This window comes from Oxyura jamaicensis, chromosome 3, assembly GCF_011077185.1.
Source record: "Oxyura jamaicensis isolate SHBP4307 breed ruddy duck chromosome 3, BPBGC_Ojam_1.0, whole genome shotgun sequence".
NCBI classification, from domain to species: domain Eukaryota; kingdom Metazoa; phylum Chordata; class Aves; order Anseriformes; family Anatidae; genus Oxyura; species Oxyura jamaicensis.
In genome coordinates this window covers 12082832-12099274 of record NC_048895.1, presented here as the reverse complement: position 1 = coordinate 12099274, position 16443 = coordinate 12082832, and the positions used below count along the sequence as shown (strand labels likewise).

The 16443-nt window shown below is 36.6% G+C and overlaps 1 long non-coding RNA gene across 1 annotated transcript in view; it reads left to right on the top strand.

Annotated features, from left to right (window-relative positions):
* The window catches only part of LOC118164934, a 122513-nt gene that overhangs the window by 20060 nt on the left and 86010 nt on the right, over positions 1 to 16443 (top strand). Inside the window, exon 2 of the long non-coding RNA XR_004749758.1 lies at positions 7623 to 7692. This is a non-coding gene — a long non-coding RNA (uncharacterized LOC118164934). The remainder of the gene's footprint in view (positions 1 to 7622; positions 7693 to 16443) is intronic.

Genomic DNA, 16443 nt, shown 5'->3' with positions numbered 1-16443 from the left:
AGCTCACCAAACGTCACAAAGATGTTCTCCATTATTTTAACCCTTATTTTGCTACATTTAAGAAATTATTTTTTTTTCCTAGAGGATTTCCAAGTATTTTCCATCAAAGACTTTGCACAATGGCATTTGCATTATCATGTTTATATATAACGTGCTTCTGAAATTATTTTATTTTCCTTCTTAAAGTGCTATCCTATATATTGTTTTATTTATTTATTTCAGTGTACTAAATAACAATTATATGAAATAATCTTACATAAAGGATATTCAACAAGAGCAAACAATCTTATTTCTCAACAAAAATAACAAGAAATTCCAGCAACCCAAAGATTCCAAGAAAAAGCAATATTCTTAGTACTTCAGCCTGTTTCACAGAGGAGGTAGGTGATGCCACCTCTGTACTTTATGTATAGGTATAGACCCATAAAAGAAGTGAATGAATCTGGCTTTTCAAGATGTCATCTGGAAAGACATTATGAGGAGTAATGATCAAGTCACTAAGTAATCACAAAGAAAGTATCATTTTACTTCCAGAGTAACACATTGGTCCTGTTGGATGTGAGCTTATACATGGAGCTGTTAACAATGAATGGTCTCATAAAGAACAGTCCTGAACTGCAGTTATTTATTATTTTCCTCTCTGAAGAATTAAGATTGGCTCATCTTGTAGGAAATTTTCTGACTCTTACATGCACTTTATCACCAGCCTTGATTTCTTAAATCATGTTTTCTGTGTTGCTTCAGCTGGTAATATATTTTTACTTGCATTATTTAAAATGGTCACAAACTGGTGCAAACATTATATTAGAGAACAAGATTTTAGAGAAAGAGGAAGAAGAAAAATAATTTGCTGTTTAAATTGAATGTCTATGTATTGAATAATAATTCGCTCTAGTAATTAGCTTTCAAAATAGAGCTAGTAAGATGGATAAACTAATGAAGAAAAATAATTTGTTATACCAGCCTTCATCAGATTTTAATTTAGAGTATGTGATTGGGAGGAATATTTGGTGAGATGGAATTTCTGAAGTATAATTCTGTAGGACACATAAAAGACTAAAAAAAGAAACTAAATTTTATCCTTTAAAATATGAGCAGTCCAGAGATTTTCTTTCTGTTGTGGTGGACCAAGAGAAGCATCTATCATTAAAATTATGTGGCAGGTTCCCTTATAAATCTCTTTCTCATTTTAACTTTACCAAAGTGCAATATCATGGTCGTGAAATTTGCTGTGCCTAAAATCTTCCAAAGGCTTTTTCCAACATTAGTTGCTAACAGGTCAAAAAGGATGTCATTAAATGCATTTGTTTCTGTCTTCACATCATACTAAAGACATAGTCCTCACTTTTGTGTGCTTTTAGTATCTAAATTTTGGCATGGGAAATCATCAGTTGTAGTTTGAAGTATATTAAACTTTTAATCTTTACTAGTATATTATTTTATTTTTGTGGGAAAGTAAATCCTAAACCACCTCACGTACAACAGCATAATTCCTGCGATTTCAGTAATTAAAACAAAGCAAAGCTACTTCCCTACCTTAATTATTTATATTGTATTATCCATTGTGGTTATGAATACAGTGGAATTAATGATGCTTTTCTAATTTACACCAGAAAAGGTATAATATACTGCCCAATATGGGTAACTTAATTGGTATAGAGTGAATGTCACTTTCTTTAAATAATGTTAGTATCCTTCTTGTGCAGTTCATTAAAATACGTGACGTGGCTGCCTATATTATTAGGGCCTCATTTGCAAAGCATCAGAGAGTAAATGACAAGAAATACGAAATCTCAGGCATGTTGTTTACGACAAAAGAGGAATTTGTTCTCTGCCCCAAATAATTCCAGCCTTATACATCCACCCTGCCCAGGACGGCAATGCAGCAAAACACCAAGTCAGCTTGAGAGAAACAGAGCATGTGTTCATGTGTACCTATATGTTTGAGAGAAAAAAAGAGAGAGGATTACAATGAATTTGAACACAACTGTCATGGAAAATGAAACTACTCTTTTTTTTTCTTCTACAAACATAAAGTTAGAAGCAAATTCTTTTTAAAAATCAGTAATAACTATGAAATCTGCTGAAGTGAATGCAAGCCTATGACCTTCTCAGTGCCTCTCTATTGCAGTAAATATTTTATGACTGCGAATAGAATTAATAAGATCTAAGCCTCACACGTAAGCATATGCACCACACACACAGAGTGAATACATGCTTGTGCATATCAGACAACAGAGGTAATATTCCCAGGAAGAAAACTTCAGGGCTAATAGCAGTGTGTGTGTTTACCATAGAGTGCTAGGCAATTTTCAAGTTGGAGGAAGGGCTGCAATTCTCAAATTGGAGGAAGGGCTGTTTGTTCATAATCTCCTTCCACCTGAAGAAGATGGGCATCTCATCAGAGAGTGTGGGCTAATTCTGATCTGTGCTGAGATATCAGCAATGCTGGATTTTAATGCTCCATACCTGATGAATAATTGCATTAATCAAGCACTGGCTATTTACTTTCCTTAAGCAATCAGAAACTCCGAGTGCCGATTTTAGTTGTGAATTAGTCTGCCATTTTTATTCTCATGGACCTTGGCCTGATATAAAAATTGAGGTCAGTTGGAAGACATCCACTGATTTCCACAGGCTTTGAATTTTGCTCTGTAGGGACTGAACTGAATTACAGATAAAATGATCGGGAGTCTTGAATCCCTTTTGCATATCCCTGACCTGTGAGATATTTCACCTCTCTCTCTCAGAACAGATTTCAGCTCCATATATTATGTTCATTAGCCATTTTAAACCCCTGCTGTAAATCTTATGGACTGAAAGGAAATAAGCCATCAGTTTAGGAAATATATGGGGCCAGATGAGAAAAGTTGTATTAGGCAGAATAAATTCACTCACTTCTGTGGGACAATTATAATTATTTGCCTTATTGAACAATTCTTTTCAAACTTTCATTTAAACCATTAATTAAACTGTAAATTAATACACTTCTACTTTCTACTCTTTGTTAGTACAATTAATATTATGTAGAAGACAGTGCACACAGAAAAAAAAAGAAGAAAAGAAATTAAGAACAATTCTGGGAGGAAGAATAGTGATGTGACTAATGCAGACAGACCTCAGTTCCGCTTTTGCTCTGCTGCAGATGCCCCACATACATTCATGTAAACTACTGAATACCTCAGTCTTCCAGCTTTAAGATGGGTGTAGCAATCCTTGCTTTTCAGATATTGTCTGTTTGGATTGTAAATGTTTTAGGGTATGTTTGTCTTTGGAAGAATGCTTGTATAACTTGCAGCCTCTCTTGGGACCCCATTAAATAACCTGTGATAGTCTTCTCATTTCCCTTTTTATAGCTGTTTAGGGGATCTTGCAGAACTCTTGTGTCAATTTTTCTGTGGGCAGTATACAAGGCAGGAATCAGGAATATTCAGGTATATATAACTTCTTGTTAAAAAGAAAAAAAGAAAACCTATTCAGCTATCGCCTCTTACTCTTTTGCTGTGGTGTCAGTGCAGACCAGGGTAGTCACAGAGACTGGACATGCCCTAGCATTCTGTCTGCATTCTGGGTGAGGTTAAAGTTGATTATTTCAATTTTCACTTCCTTTTGCCAATTTAACGGCTATTTGCCATAGCCAGGTCCACTTCTTTGGAGTTATCTCACCTTCTAGATGTTTTTTGCCACCTATTACTCTGCTTGTCTGTTTTTGAATTAGGACTGATAGGATGTTAGAAATGAAAAAGACGTGTCAAGCTACCTGAAGGAGACAGACTCCTGAAAACCTTAGCAGTATTTCTAAATATGAGGGGAAATCTCTCAAATCTTGCTTTTCATTTAAGATGCACAGGAGTAAAACACATTTGTTCATGTTAGAGCTTCTTGGGGCTTGGAATTTTTTGTTGTGTTTTTAATAGTTTGTAAATAATTGTGTCATTTGTGCAATGTTTGTACACATTGTTGGAAGTTTTGTCTAACTTTTTATGTAGCACTTACTACTGTATTATCTCAGCTTTGTCATTTTTAACGGGCTTTAACTCTTCAGGTTTCTGTTCCATGAGGTCCATATGTTAGTTAAGAGAAGTCAGTGATATAGATGGGAACAGAAAGGCTTTCTGGTAGTGCTGAAGGGTGGAAGGAGGGCAGTTTGTAGGGTTCTGTCATTTCTCTGCCATCCATAATGCTTTCAAGACAACTTGAAAGATTTCTGGAATTTCCCTGAAAAGATGTAGAGGGGGAAATAAAGTATGCCACCAAATGCTTTCCTGTTCTGTTTTTAATTTGTTTGTTTCTCCAAAAGGTTCAGATAAGCATTTGGATTTTCTTTTCTTTTTTTTTTTTTTTTTTTAAAGAGTTGATTACAAGAGTTGCGAGACTGAATGAGGAACTTTAGTGCTTGTTCAAATTCTTGATTTAAAGTTTCTGGTTGATATGTTTAGAGAGATTAAATCAAAGTAGAAACGTACAGGTACACCCTTTGTCATGTTAAAGTCTCTTTTCACTCTGACAGTGTTGCAGGACAGCTTGGTTAGAAAACGCTAATGGTTTGCTCCCCTACTTCAGTATCTGTTGACGTAGAACTGAACTTTGTTTCAGGAAACCCAAGGCTTGCAATGAACTAAATACCACCCCATGCCATGGGGGCACCTGTTGCACCTCAGAGAATGTGCTCTCCTGTCCTATCTCCCCAAATCTCCTACCCTGAAAACAAACAAACAAACAAAAAAACACTAAGTTGTGGGTGCCCTTTTTCTGACACAGGCCAGAAAAGACAGACATCAAGAGCTGAGGCCCATTCTCTGTAGATCACAGGTGTTGTGTGTAAGGGAAGACCTTATCAAGGGTGTTACTGCTATGGCTGTGCTTTGAGTTCTGGAGACAAGTCAGAGGCTGCATGTGGAGAAAAACCTGTTACTGACCATAAACTCTGAATGTAAGACTGCTGCTTGTTCCTTTCCAAATATTTAAGAATACTTGAATAGCCTAGTCAGAGCATTCCTTTGCCTAAATGAGAGAGCTTAAATATTTTACCCCATCCTATTTAAAGATTAATATGGTTGTCCTGGTCTTCCTATACATTTGTTAATGTAAGAACTCTGCAAATCCCTGCGGTTGTACTTGCCAGATCTGCATGATTGTACATAAGGCTCAACAGTAGTTTTTATTCAGTGAAAGAAGCACTGTCTACCCTACCAATTGTGAACTATGTAGGGCAAAAAGGTTTGAGGAGGATATCTAAAACACAGTAGTCCTAATGTAAAATAACTGGGGCCCTAGCCACACAAATGAACTTAGAGAAATGTTGCTGGATTTACACCAATCTACATTAAAGTTTAGAGTCTCCTTGGAAGGAGACTGCTTCCAAGGAAGGGTATTTCCAGGAATGAGAATATATTTAGTATGACTTGTGATTGTAGCTGATTTATTTCCTTACCAAAAAAAAAAAAAAAATAAAATAAAATAATAATAATAAAAAATTGAATAATGCATTTTGAAAAAGGATCTGTTGGGCTATTTGCTTTCCTGGCTCTGTAAAGTGTTTGCAACAAATGTGCCAATAGTGTGCCAATAGCCTTTGTAACTGAGCTGGAAAATAGGAAGTAAGGAGTGTAATGGTATCTTCAAATTCCATGTGCTGACCAGAAGTGCAGGAAATCTAAAAGAAGGGCATGTGACCGAGTGGGAAAGATGGTGAGAATGCAAGAGGAAGCCATGAAGCGGGAGCATCAGTGTAACTGAAGATGAGAAAAAAGCTTCAGAGCAGCTTCAGCTGCTGCGTGTTTGCCCTTGTCTACCAGACTTGTATTATGAATGATTACAATGTAATAACTAGACCAAATGCTTGAAGAACCAAAACCAATCCTGCATGGCTCAAAGTAAGTGATAATACCTAGATTTATTTCAGGAGAAACAGTAGTAAGTCCCAGACACTTGTCTCTTTTATTGACTTGAGCATTAATTAATTTATGAGTGGGTTTCACATTTCCACATGTTGCAAAATTATAGGGTTGAATTAATTATTTGGTAATCGGTGAATCCCATTAGGTGAAACAATATGGAGTTGTTCAGTAGCTTAAACATTATTCAACATTAGCGTAGCAGTTGTATACTCATTACAATGATGATGCTTTCATTAAATATACCTTCAATTAGTTCTGGTTCATTTTAATCTCTACCTCCTGAAAAAACATTCAATCAAGCACTGTGACAAGAGCAGAATGATGAATATGCCAGGGCCAGTTCTGCTTAGTCCTTCAAGGGTACTGCACAGGCTATAGTAAGTTGAACTTTAGAAATGTTTGCCTTTCTTTTCCTTGAAACTTCATATACAATCAGCAAGTCATAGAATATCCTTAGTTGGAAGGGACACAGAGCATGACATATTAGACGTCAAGACATGATATTTTCCCTTCATACTTTAAAATAAAGAACATTAATGATCCAGCCATTTACAACATTGCATTTGGACCCACAGCACAAAATAAGGGGGAATCACGGCATGTCTTTCTTACATGCCTCCTCCTTGCCTGTCATACTCAAAGCCCTTGTACTAGAGGACCTGCTTCCTCGAAGCTATTTTCCACCTCTCCCAGTTTTGATCCTTTCAGCAGTCTTGAGGTGGTGCAGAGGTAGGAGGGCTGGCATCCCCGGGCCAGTGCTGAGGCAAGGGATTTTTGGGATCACAGTACTGTACCTGGGAGGGAAAACAAAACCCATTCTGAGAGACAGAGCTTCCCCCCCCCGAGCAAGGGGGGAGGGGGGGAGGGGGAAAGCCCTGTTTTCTTCACCCACAAGCGACTTTTCTGTTTGTAGAATTATTTACGCCAGTGGCTATCCTAATAAATCCTGTAAAGTGGCTCCTACAACGTGATGTGTGGGTAACCAGTGGGTTTTGGCTCCCCTCAGAGCACTGCCAGTTGCCTTGTAACAAGTTCTGCTGAAGATATTGCTTTGCTGCTTTTCTTGCCTATATTTAAATGAAAACCATCATTATTAATCAGAGAATTAGAATAGCTAACAAAGGAGACAATTCTTAATCCCTGGAGGATGTGATTTTCAGGGAGTCAGTAATGGATACAGAGCCTTTCCCCTTTCAAATCCCAGCAAGGGCAGCCGTGACTGAAAAATCATTACCATATGCTATTTTGTCTGTCATCTTTGTGAAATGAGTAAGTAGGCTGGACAGATTCCATATTACATAAAATGATATTACTACCAGCATCTTTGGAGCCTCTGCGAGCTAGCTGAATGTAGCAGAGAATAATATGGGGGAAGTGAGAACTGAGAAAGATTCGGGCCTACACTACATGCTTTTTTTTGTGTGGTGATGTTTTTGAATATGCAGCCTAGAAAGCTGTATTCTATATTCATAATCTCTGAATCCGAACTCTTTAATATAGTTTCTTCAGGGCTCTAAATGATGCAAATGATGTGTTTCTGATTAATAGTTCTCTCCAAAACTTGGATCTGAATTTCTTCTACCCACTCTACTTGCACAGTGACAGTGTGAACTTCTTCACAGTGACCTGCTGCAGCTCCTTTTAGAAGTGCCACCCACTAATATGACAACTGTTAACCCATCTAAGCATAATATTAATGAATTTATTCTCTGTTCATTTCAGTTCTGCTGCTGAAACACATATACAAAGAGTTTCTTCATGCACTTCATGTGCACTTGTCCTGGGAGATTATGTGAGTACTGTGTACTTCAATTTCATTTGCTGTTTTGGTTTCTCTGGCAACTAGAAGGTGCCTTTGATCCCTCTACCATCTCTTTGTTTTTGCATTTTGATGATTTTATCATGAATTCATGTTTAATTCATGTTGAAGTGATGCAGTAAGTGGCAACACTCAAAGAAAAGATACTTTCTGTAAATTCAAACCATATTCATTTGAACTCTGTATGAACTACTCCATTCCTTTCAAGTAGAATATATTAATGAGGGCAGATATTAAAACAGATGCTTATACTAAGTAACATTTATTATCTCATCTGAGACTACAGCGGAAGTAGATCTATTAGATTAAAAAAGAGTGTGCTTTGAGTAAACTTTTAGTTGAAACATGTTGACAAGTGACTAATTGTTTTGTTTTGGCTTTTTGATTTTTTTTTTTTTTGTAATTTTTATGTCCTTTTCTACTTCTGCGTTACATGTTCACTGATGTACTTGAATTTTATGGACAAATCACATGAATAATTAACAAGCTATGCACAAATGTGAAACGTGTTTCCTCTGGAGGGAAAAAAAAAAAAGAAAAAGAAAAAAAAGGCATATAAGCTTCACATGGCACACTGTTTACAGGCATTTTCCATCTTTTTAATCAGAGGCTTCCTGTGAAAGTACCGGTGTGGTTGTGGGTTTTTGTTAGTTAGTTTGGTTTTGTTTGTTTGTTTTGTTTTTTAATGAATTGGGATTGAATCAAAGGAACTGTCTGTAATTCTTTCAAAGGAAACCACAATGACATGATGTTGAAGGACCCCAGCCACTTTGCAGTGCAGTTAAATTTATTTCTACTGCTAGTGGACCTTCTGCAGGTGTCTAGATTTGCCTCATGTTAATACTTGAACTTTTTTTTTTTTCAGTAGTGAAACATCTTAAGCATTTGAGTTTTGATGTAGTAGGAGAGAGTTGTAAGCCTACAATGTTGCATTAAACTAAATACATCCTAAGTTATCCCCCCCCCCCCACCCCCCCCCCCCCCTTTTTTAATGGTTTTAATGTTCATTTTGAAGTACCATCATGATTTCTGTTAGTCATAAAGTTGCCACTTTCATGCAAAAGTAGGTGTCATCTGCCTGGATGGCAGCACACTTCCCCTGCTCACCAGGTCAGAGCAGAGGAGGAGCAACAGGACAAGTGACCTCTGGGATGACACAAAATGTGTAACACTATGTTTATAATTTAACGCTAATGAAAAGCAGATTATCAAAGAACAATTATGGCTTACAAGAAGAAAATAATTGTGAGTACATAAAGCTAAATTCAATAACATTTGAATATAAATAAATTGGATTGAACACAAAATTTAATCTCTGGGACACCATTTTAATTTGCAGTTGCATGCAACAATTTATCCTTTTGAACGGTTATTAGTTTATTTGAGAATTGCTGGTCATTGATTTTTTTCTCAGGATTTTGGTAGATGTTCAAATTTTTAGTAGTTATAGACTGGACTGTTTCATGGTTTCTTTAGCATAGTGTGCTTTTGTCTAAACAGAGATCTTAGCTGCAGTCTACAAAATTATTGGAAGCATTGTAACTGTTGTTCATAACAATGGTAGCCATTTGAATCTATATGACATTTACTTCTGAAATAAGCTGATATAAGAAAAAAAGAAAAAGCCATTTGAAGCTTAAAGTGAACCAAATGCGTTTGGATTTTCACAAAGATCTCATTGATTGATGTAGGTAGTGCTGAGACAAGGGAGGTGGGTTGCTTGTGAATATAGACTCCCTGTATTGTGAATATCATCTTGGACTCGGTTAGGTTGATAATTGGACTTTGTGATCTTGAAGGTCTTTTCAAGACTAGATGATTATGGTTCTATGATTCTATAAGACAGAATTAAAGGTAAGCAATTTTTTTTATTATTATTTATTTATTTATTTATTTTCCTGGATATAATAAAAGTGATAACCTGATACTTATCAATTTTTCTGCTTTCTGACCAAATTTACTTCTTGGCCAAGGCATGTGACTTGGAGAGTACTTACTACCTCTTTAAGTTATGGGTTATGGGTCAGCTAACATGAAAATGTTACTCTTGTTACGTAGAATCAGCTCTGATAGACAACTGTGGTGCCTGTGGAAAAGGGGGTGGGAAGGAAGTGCAAGAGGGGAAAAATAAAAACAGGTGGCAAGGGGCCCAGAAACAATAAAAGTCTGAATGAGAACACCTTTATCACTTCTGCAATAGCAGCTTAGAGGCCCAAGGAGAGAAATAGATTTTGTAAATCAGGGTAAATATTTTTTACAGGGTGCAATGTGCAGCTTAAGAACCCAGTTGGGAAAAATAGCTTTTGCAAATCAGTAAAGAAAATATATTTTCCTGGCTACTGTTTAGGAGCAGGGGGAGAGAGGAGATGGAAATAACTCTTACAGGGCAAAGAACAAATGTGTATGTATATATGTATATATATATTGGGAGGAGTCCATAAAAAGCTACTTTAAAAAAGCCTTTTCCATTGCATAGCCACATTTACTGGTTCTTATAAAACCTGTAAACTTTTGTGTGCATTTTTATGCATTAGTTACTGACATGCACTTTTATATAGACTAAGCATTTGCACATATAAAAGCATCTCTTTTTAGAACATGTTATGATTTTGGAGAAGCCCTTTGAAATAAGAGAAAATGACCAAATACATTGTATGGCAACTCCTACTGAAGTTAGAAATAGAAGTACTGAGCAACAAATCATTACAATGACACCCCCAAAGATTATTACTTAGCTTATCAAGGCAGTTATGTGAAAAGATCATAATTTTGTGTAGGCCCTCACATAGCAGAGGTTGGGGCCATGAGTAAGACCCCCAAGTTTTAATGCCCGGTTATAGGACCCTTTGCAGAGTCATGATGCCCATTATTGCTGGTCCAGGACAGGCTCATCTGTGAGAAAAAAAAAGGATGATATTGGAAACAGAATTACATCTTAAATAGATAAGATTTTTTATTATTATTTCTAGTAAAAGGAATTGGTTAATAGTGCCAAGAATACTGAAATTGGATGGAATCACTTACAAATGCCTGCCATTTTTTGTTTTGCTGTTGTTTTTTTTCCGTCTGATCCATTTTTCTTCAAGATGGACAGGAACTGTGTACAGATTGAGAACAGAATAGACTGGCAAAAAGAACATACTGAATATCTACCCACTCATTTTCTTTACGTCATTAAGAAGTTGAATAGAAAAGATCAGAACACTAAAATGATTTTCATCTTATTAAAAAAAAAAAAAAAAGTAAAAATATTTCTTTTAGTTCTTTTGGCAAAACCAGGCTTTGGGATTGTCCAACTTTTCTTAAGTAGTCTGCATTGAAAGAGATTCTTGTGCTTACTTGAAAACTGGGGCAATTTTTTAAAGAGGGGAATTGTCTTATTTCTGCTCCCTATAACTAAAATGATGCAGGAACAGTCACCATAACAAAATGATGTATTACCACTGTCAATGTAAAATGTTATATTGGGCAAGATGCTTCCTCCTTCTCTGGTATGTGTTATTGTTATTGATGGCAGCTCAGGGTGTCTGTTGCCAGTGAGTGTGCTGGGATGCTTTTATATTCCTCCTTGTGAAAGGACAACTTTTTTTCTTTGACATCTGCTGTCCAGACTTAAAATTTAAACAAATTAAAATTAAAATTTAAACAATTTTGTAATGTTGGAAATAGATTTTGAACATATACCCAATATGCATTTTTAAAATGCTCCATAAGCCAAATCCAAATTTACATTTTATATGAACCTGGGATGCTTTAGCACTTCCCAGTAGGAGTTGCCAGAACTTGTTTTCATGTCGTTTAGAAGTATTCTTAAAAAAAAATATATATATATATATATATATATATAAAAAAAAAAGGTAATCACTGGCTGCGTTGCAAGGTGTAACTTCAGAGGCAGCTCAGGGAATCACAGCTAAGTATGACCAACCTTCCAACTGTTATTTCAAAAGGAAGTTATCTAATACTTAGATGCACTAAGACAAGATAGTGTTAAGATAAATGATAAGATGTAGGAGTTCAGCAATGCAGGAAAACCTTAGTTGCTACCTTGTTTGCAGAGCGTAAAGACACTGAGGTGTGCCTTGTTGTGTATATCGTCTGCATCGTTTTACACAGAGACATGTTTGGTTTAAACAGAGATTTATACTGGTGTTAAAATGTTAATGAAACTTACAGTTACCTTCACTGGAATAACATAGCATTTAATATGAGGATGACACAAATAACTCTTTACAAGTCTTGTTATCTCAGTGATTAAGTATGTAATTTTGCAGGTGCATGCCTGGGTTGTGTTAAATAGGTGCTTTTAAATTGTGTCCAAATCTGAACTCGAGTGTTAAGCTGCCATAGTGGCTATGATTTTTTTTTTTTTTTTGAGTATAAAATAAGCCTCTGAATTGGTGCCTGATTTGTTACCGCTAATCAAATAATTTTATCACAGTAATGGCCTCAAGTTGCACCAGGAGACATTTACATTGGACATTAAGAAGAATTTCCTCAGAGAGAGTGTGGTCAAGCGTTACACTGGGCTGCCCAGGGAAGTGGTGGAGTCCCCATCCCTGGAGGTATTTGACAGACACGTGGACATGGCACTAAGGAACAATGGTTTAGTGATGGGACTCAGTAGGTCAGGTTGATGGTTGGGCTTGGTGGTCTTGAAGGTCTTTTCCAACCAATGATTCTATAATTCAGTGATTCTATTTGTGGCTGTCAAGTATCTTCCTTATAAAACTACCCCTGAAAGGAGCAGCCTGCTTTTTGTTTTTGTTATCGTTGTTTTGTTTGAATTTATGTTGGTGTCCATTTGAGCTGAGTCAGAATCCTGAAATGAAGCCCTTGTTGAAAAGGTGAATTGCTGTCCTGATAAACATTCCCTTTGGTTGTTCTACCTCTGGTTCTGTTATTTCTGTATCAGGACTGACATTTCCAGTAAAGGCAACCTTGAAGTTACAATTAGTACTTACAATTAGTAATTAATGGTAAATATTAGAATGATAGGTATATTGTGGAAAAATCTAATAATGAGGAATTGATGTAATGAGCATAGCGATGATGACACTGATTTTTCCACAGTGGAAGAATGTGAAATGTTAAATTGTACATAATCAGGAAGCAAGGTGAAAACATGAATTATTTCTGACTGTTTTGTGGCAGTAGGCTGCCACTTTGTTCCTTCTTTCCACCACTGGTGGGACCCCTGGGGGGTCCATGGGCTGGGGCAGGGCACAACAGGAACAGTTCAAAGAAAGTTCCTTGAGATCTGAGATGGAAGGTTTGTTCGATGAGCAAAGCTGAGCAGGTGGTCTGGCTGGCCAGGAGCGGAAGTATTTGAAAAGGGGAGCTGTGAGCATGAGCCTGCTGTGCTTGACAGCTCTGGAGAGGGGTCACGAGAAGAATACATGCAAAGCAGGGGGATGATGAGAGACTTACGGAGCCATTCAACCATCCCCGTTGAAAACACAAATTATTTTCATGTGAAGAAATAGCATCAAGGTGTTTTCTGCTTAATGTAGGATATGGAAGGGCATGTGGCAGTGTGTGCTTCTGTTTTTTTTTTTTTGTTGTTGTTGTTTTTTTTTTTCCTTTTTGTTTTGTTAAACTACTATGCTTAAATAGGTCTATTGTACTTCCCCAGGAGCCCTGTTGCTCTATCGTATTATTGTATTAGCACAGAAGGTAGCTAATGAAAGGACTCCATCCCTCCATTCTCCAAGTTGTGGGAGATTATTATTTCATTTGAACTGACCTGCTGAGTGCTTAAACAGTGCTACATCCTCTAGGACAGGTTTTGTTTTTTGTTGGTTTTGATGTTGAGGTATGAAAGAAAACCAAAAGAAACCTGCAATTACTAATTTCAGATTTAGCTGTTTACTGCACCCTTGTAATGCCATTAAAACAAAGTCTGCTGGTAGCTCTTCCTCTGACAATAACAGTATGGCACAGAACTAGTATTTCTGTTTTACTCTGAGAGCGGAGAGAGAAGGAAGTTATTCTGTAGAAGAGACGTTAATTGTTTTGCTTCTCCTTTTATCCATTATTGATCAGGGAGGCTACACATCTACAATTTTAAAATACTAAAATGAGTATTATGGGAACGTTTCATAATTATTTATTGGGTTGAATTATTATTGCTATTGAAAAAATTGTTATGGAATGCTAGAGGATAACCCTTATTATAACTTCTACAAACTGTGAACAAACAAGCTTTTACTCTTACCAAAATTAGTGTTGAAATAAAGGGATTCTTGCTTGAGTGAAAACTCAGTAAGGCCTACAGAGTACAGTGCAACAATCGTGCTGGGCAGGGCATGATGTAGTGCAGCAGGTTGTGCACCTAGAGGCTTATAGCTCAGGGATATGGTGTATGAATGGAGAGTTCTCCTCGCAAGGATTTACTAACTTGGGTGAAGTGTGAGGCTCACATCGCTCTTCTGCTTCCAGAACAAAAAGGGGCTTGGCTTAAAACTATATTATTATCAGGTTAATTTCTATGTTTCTTAGACATTTTTTTACATATACATATATTTTAAATAGTACCTTATTTTCATTTTTCTGCTGGAGCTTAAAATTTTGTGCAAAATTGTGCTGAAATAAATTATATATATATATATATATATAAATCTTACATTGTTAAAATTGGTTCCTGATTAAAAGAAATGTAAGATAAAGAATCTTGTAGCAGTCATGGGTTGACTTATCACTTGCTGCAGTACAAATGCCTTTTTCAGAATTGGATGGAAACAGGAAGATACATTTCATTTATTTTCTTGCAGTGCTTGTGGCTAGTTGCCAGCTTGTCAATGAGGTACTCCAAAAAGGACATTGAATCATGACAAGAACTGTCAGTACAGCTGTGTTTTTCCATCAAAATTGCATGAAACAATAAGCTTCATGTGGTTTTGAAGTGAAACTGTATTTAAGGTCTAGCTTGCTTGAAACAGTGCCCAGGTTTGTTTGCAAAGTTCTGGAAACTTTTTGAATAATGCCCAGGGTAATATCTTGCTGGGATCAAAGAATATGACTGTCTTTGTATGGTTCAGGTACTGATTACAGAGATTTGAACCAAATTACTCTCACATGCTCTTCTGTGTATGGGGTCCTTATGTCATGATGATTTATAGCATTATGAGCTAAGATAAAGGCTGTAGGCTACTTCATCTACAGCCATTTAAGTCTTTTTTCCTTCTCTCCAACACAGAAATGGAACTTCAAGCTTGTCTTCTCTGCAGAGCTAGATAAATATCACTTGTTTCAGCATGTGGTAGCTCTCACTGAAGTTAGATTTATCTTCATAAATGACCGCTTTTTAGAGAGGTTATCTCCTGTTGTGTGGTGTTTATGCTTAATTTATTTGGAGATTGCAATGCTTTGACCCACGGACAGAAAAAGATACCAGAATGAAAGTCACACAATTCAATCAGTTATAGACTGTGGCAAGGCAAAATCCCATACATTTGCCTCTGAATGTCTGCTTGTCATGGGCACACCTATAATATAAATGGAAGTAGCAGTTACAGTTGAGGAGTTCTGTAGAAAAACAACAACAACAACAACAAACCAGAAAAACAGACAATGATTTCATTTGCTGTTTTGTTGTTGTTGTAGGTTTTTTTTTTTTTTTGGTTTGCTTGCATTTTTATTTATTTATTTATTTATTTTTCTCTCCTGGGCCCAGCAGAATTCAAAGAGAGGTAGGGAACCTTTATCCTTCACACGTTAAAACTTCAGCTTGCTGTCAGCAAAGGGGCTTATGTAAATGTTGCAATACATTCAGGTGTGGCTGTGCTCTAAGAATAGGGCAGCTTCAGAGAGAATTTTAAATGGTTCGTCTTCTGGTACTGTCAGTCACTATTTTGTAAGCTGGTCACATATTGCTGGTGATGCGTACTAATCCACTTTCTGCCTATAGCATCACCTGTTTTATTTTCTATCCCAGTTTCATACCTTTTTTTTTGGCAAAAGCACAGGGGAAATATATTTCAGTGACAGTATATGATAATTCTGCTCTATGCACTCTAGCTCATTACCCAATCCTTGTCTTTTTAAAATAGAGAAAGGATTTACATCTCCTACTATCATTTCTGCCACACACTGATTCAGTGGAAGAGCTTTGGGGTGGTTGGGAGTAAATTTAATTTTCCCTGCTGTTTCATGAAGTGTGTGAATCACTTTCTAGCAGTTGATGTCACTGCCAAGTTACAAGTTTCTCTTCCTGTACTCCTGTGTAGGAGGAATCGTAAGGACTCTTTTTGTCATGGTAATGCAGTTAGGTGTAGAGGACTATGCAGCACAGGAAGCATTGTTCAAGCTTTTTTATTTTTGCCAGATAAGCTAAGTTTGAAAGGAGGGGCAGGAAGTGGCCCATTCAAACTCTGGCTAGTGGAGAGTGGAGGATTTTGTCCATGTTTAGTTCTCAGACATTGTGGAGACTTGTTTTCTGTGTGGTCCATGACCATAGCTCTAACAGTGAAGAATTTAGTTTGTTTTGGAAAAGAAATTTTACATTATTTTTGAAAAAGTGGAAATCCAAAAGAAGCATGTCAGGTTAGAGGGAAGGACAGTGAGTAGTTAGCACTGAGAGAGAGGAAATCATTTATAGATTTTGTATGTCTATTAGGCTTCCGAGGCAGATGTAAGTACTTTCTGTAATTCAGACAATTATATAAGCTAATACTTCTTTACATATATTCCATATAGAGAATCATAGAATCCTTTAGTGGTTTG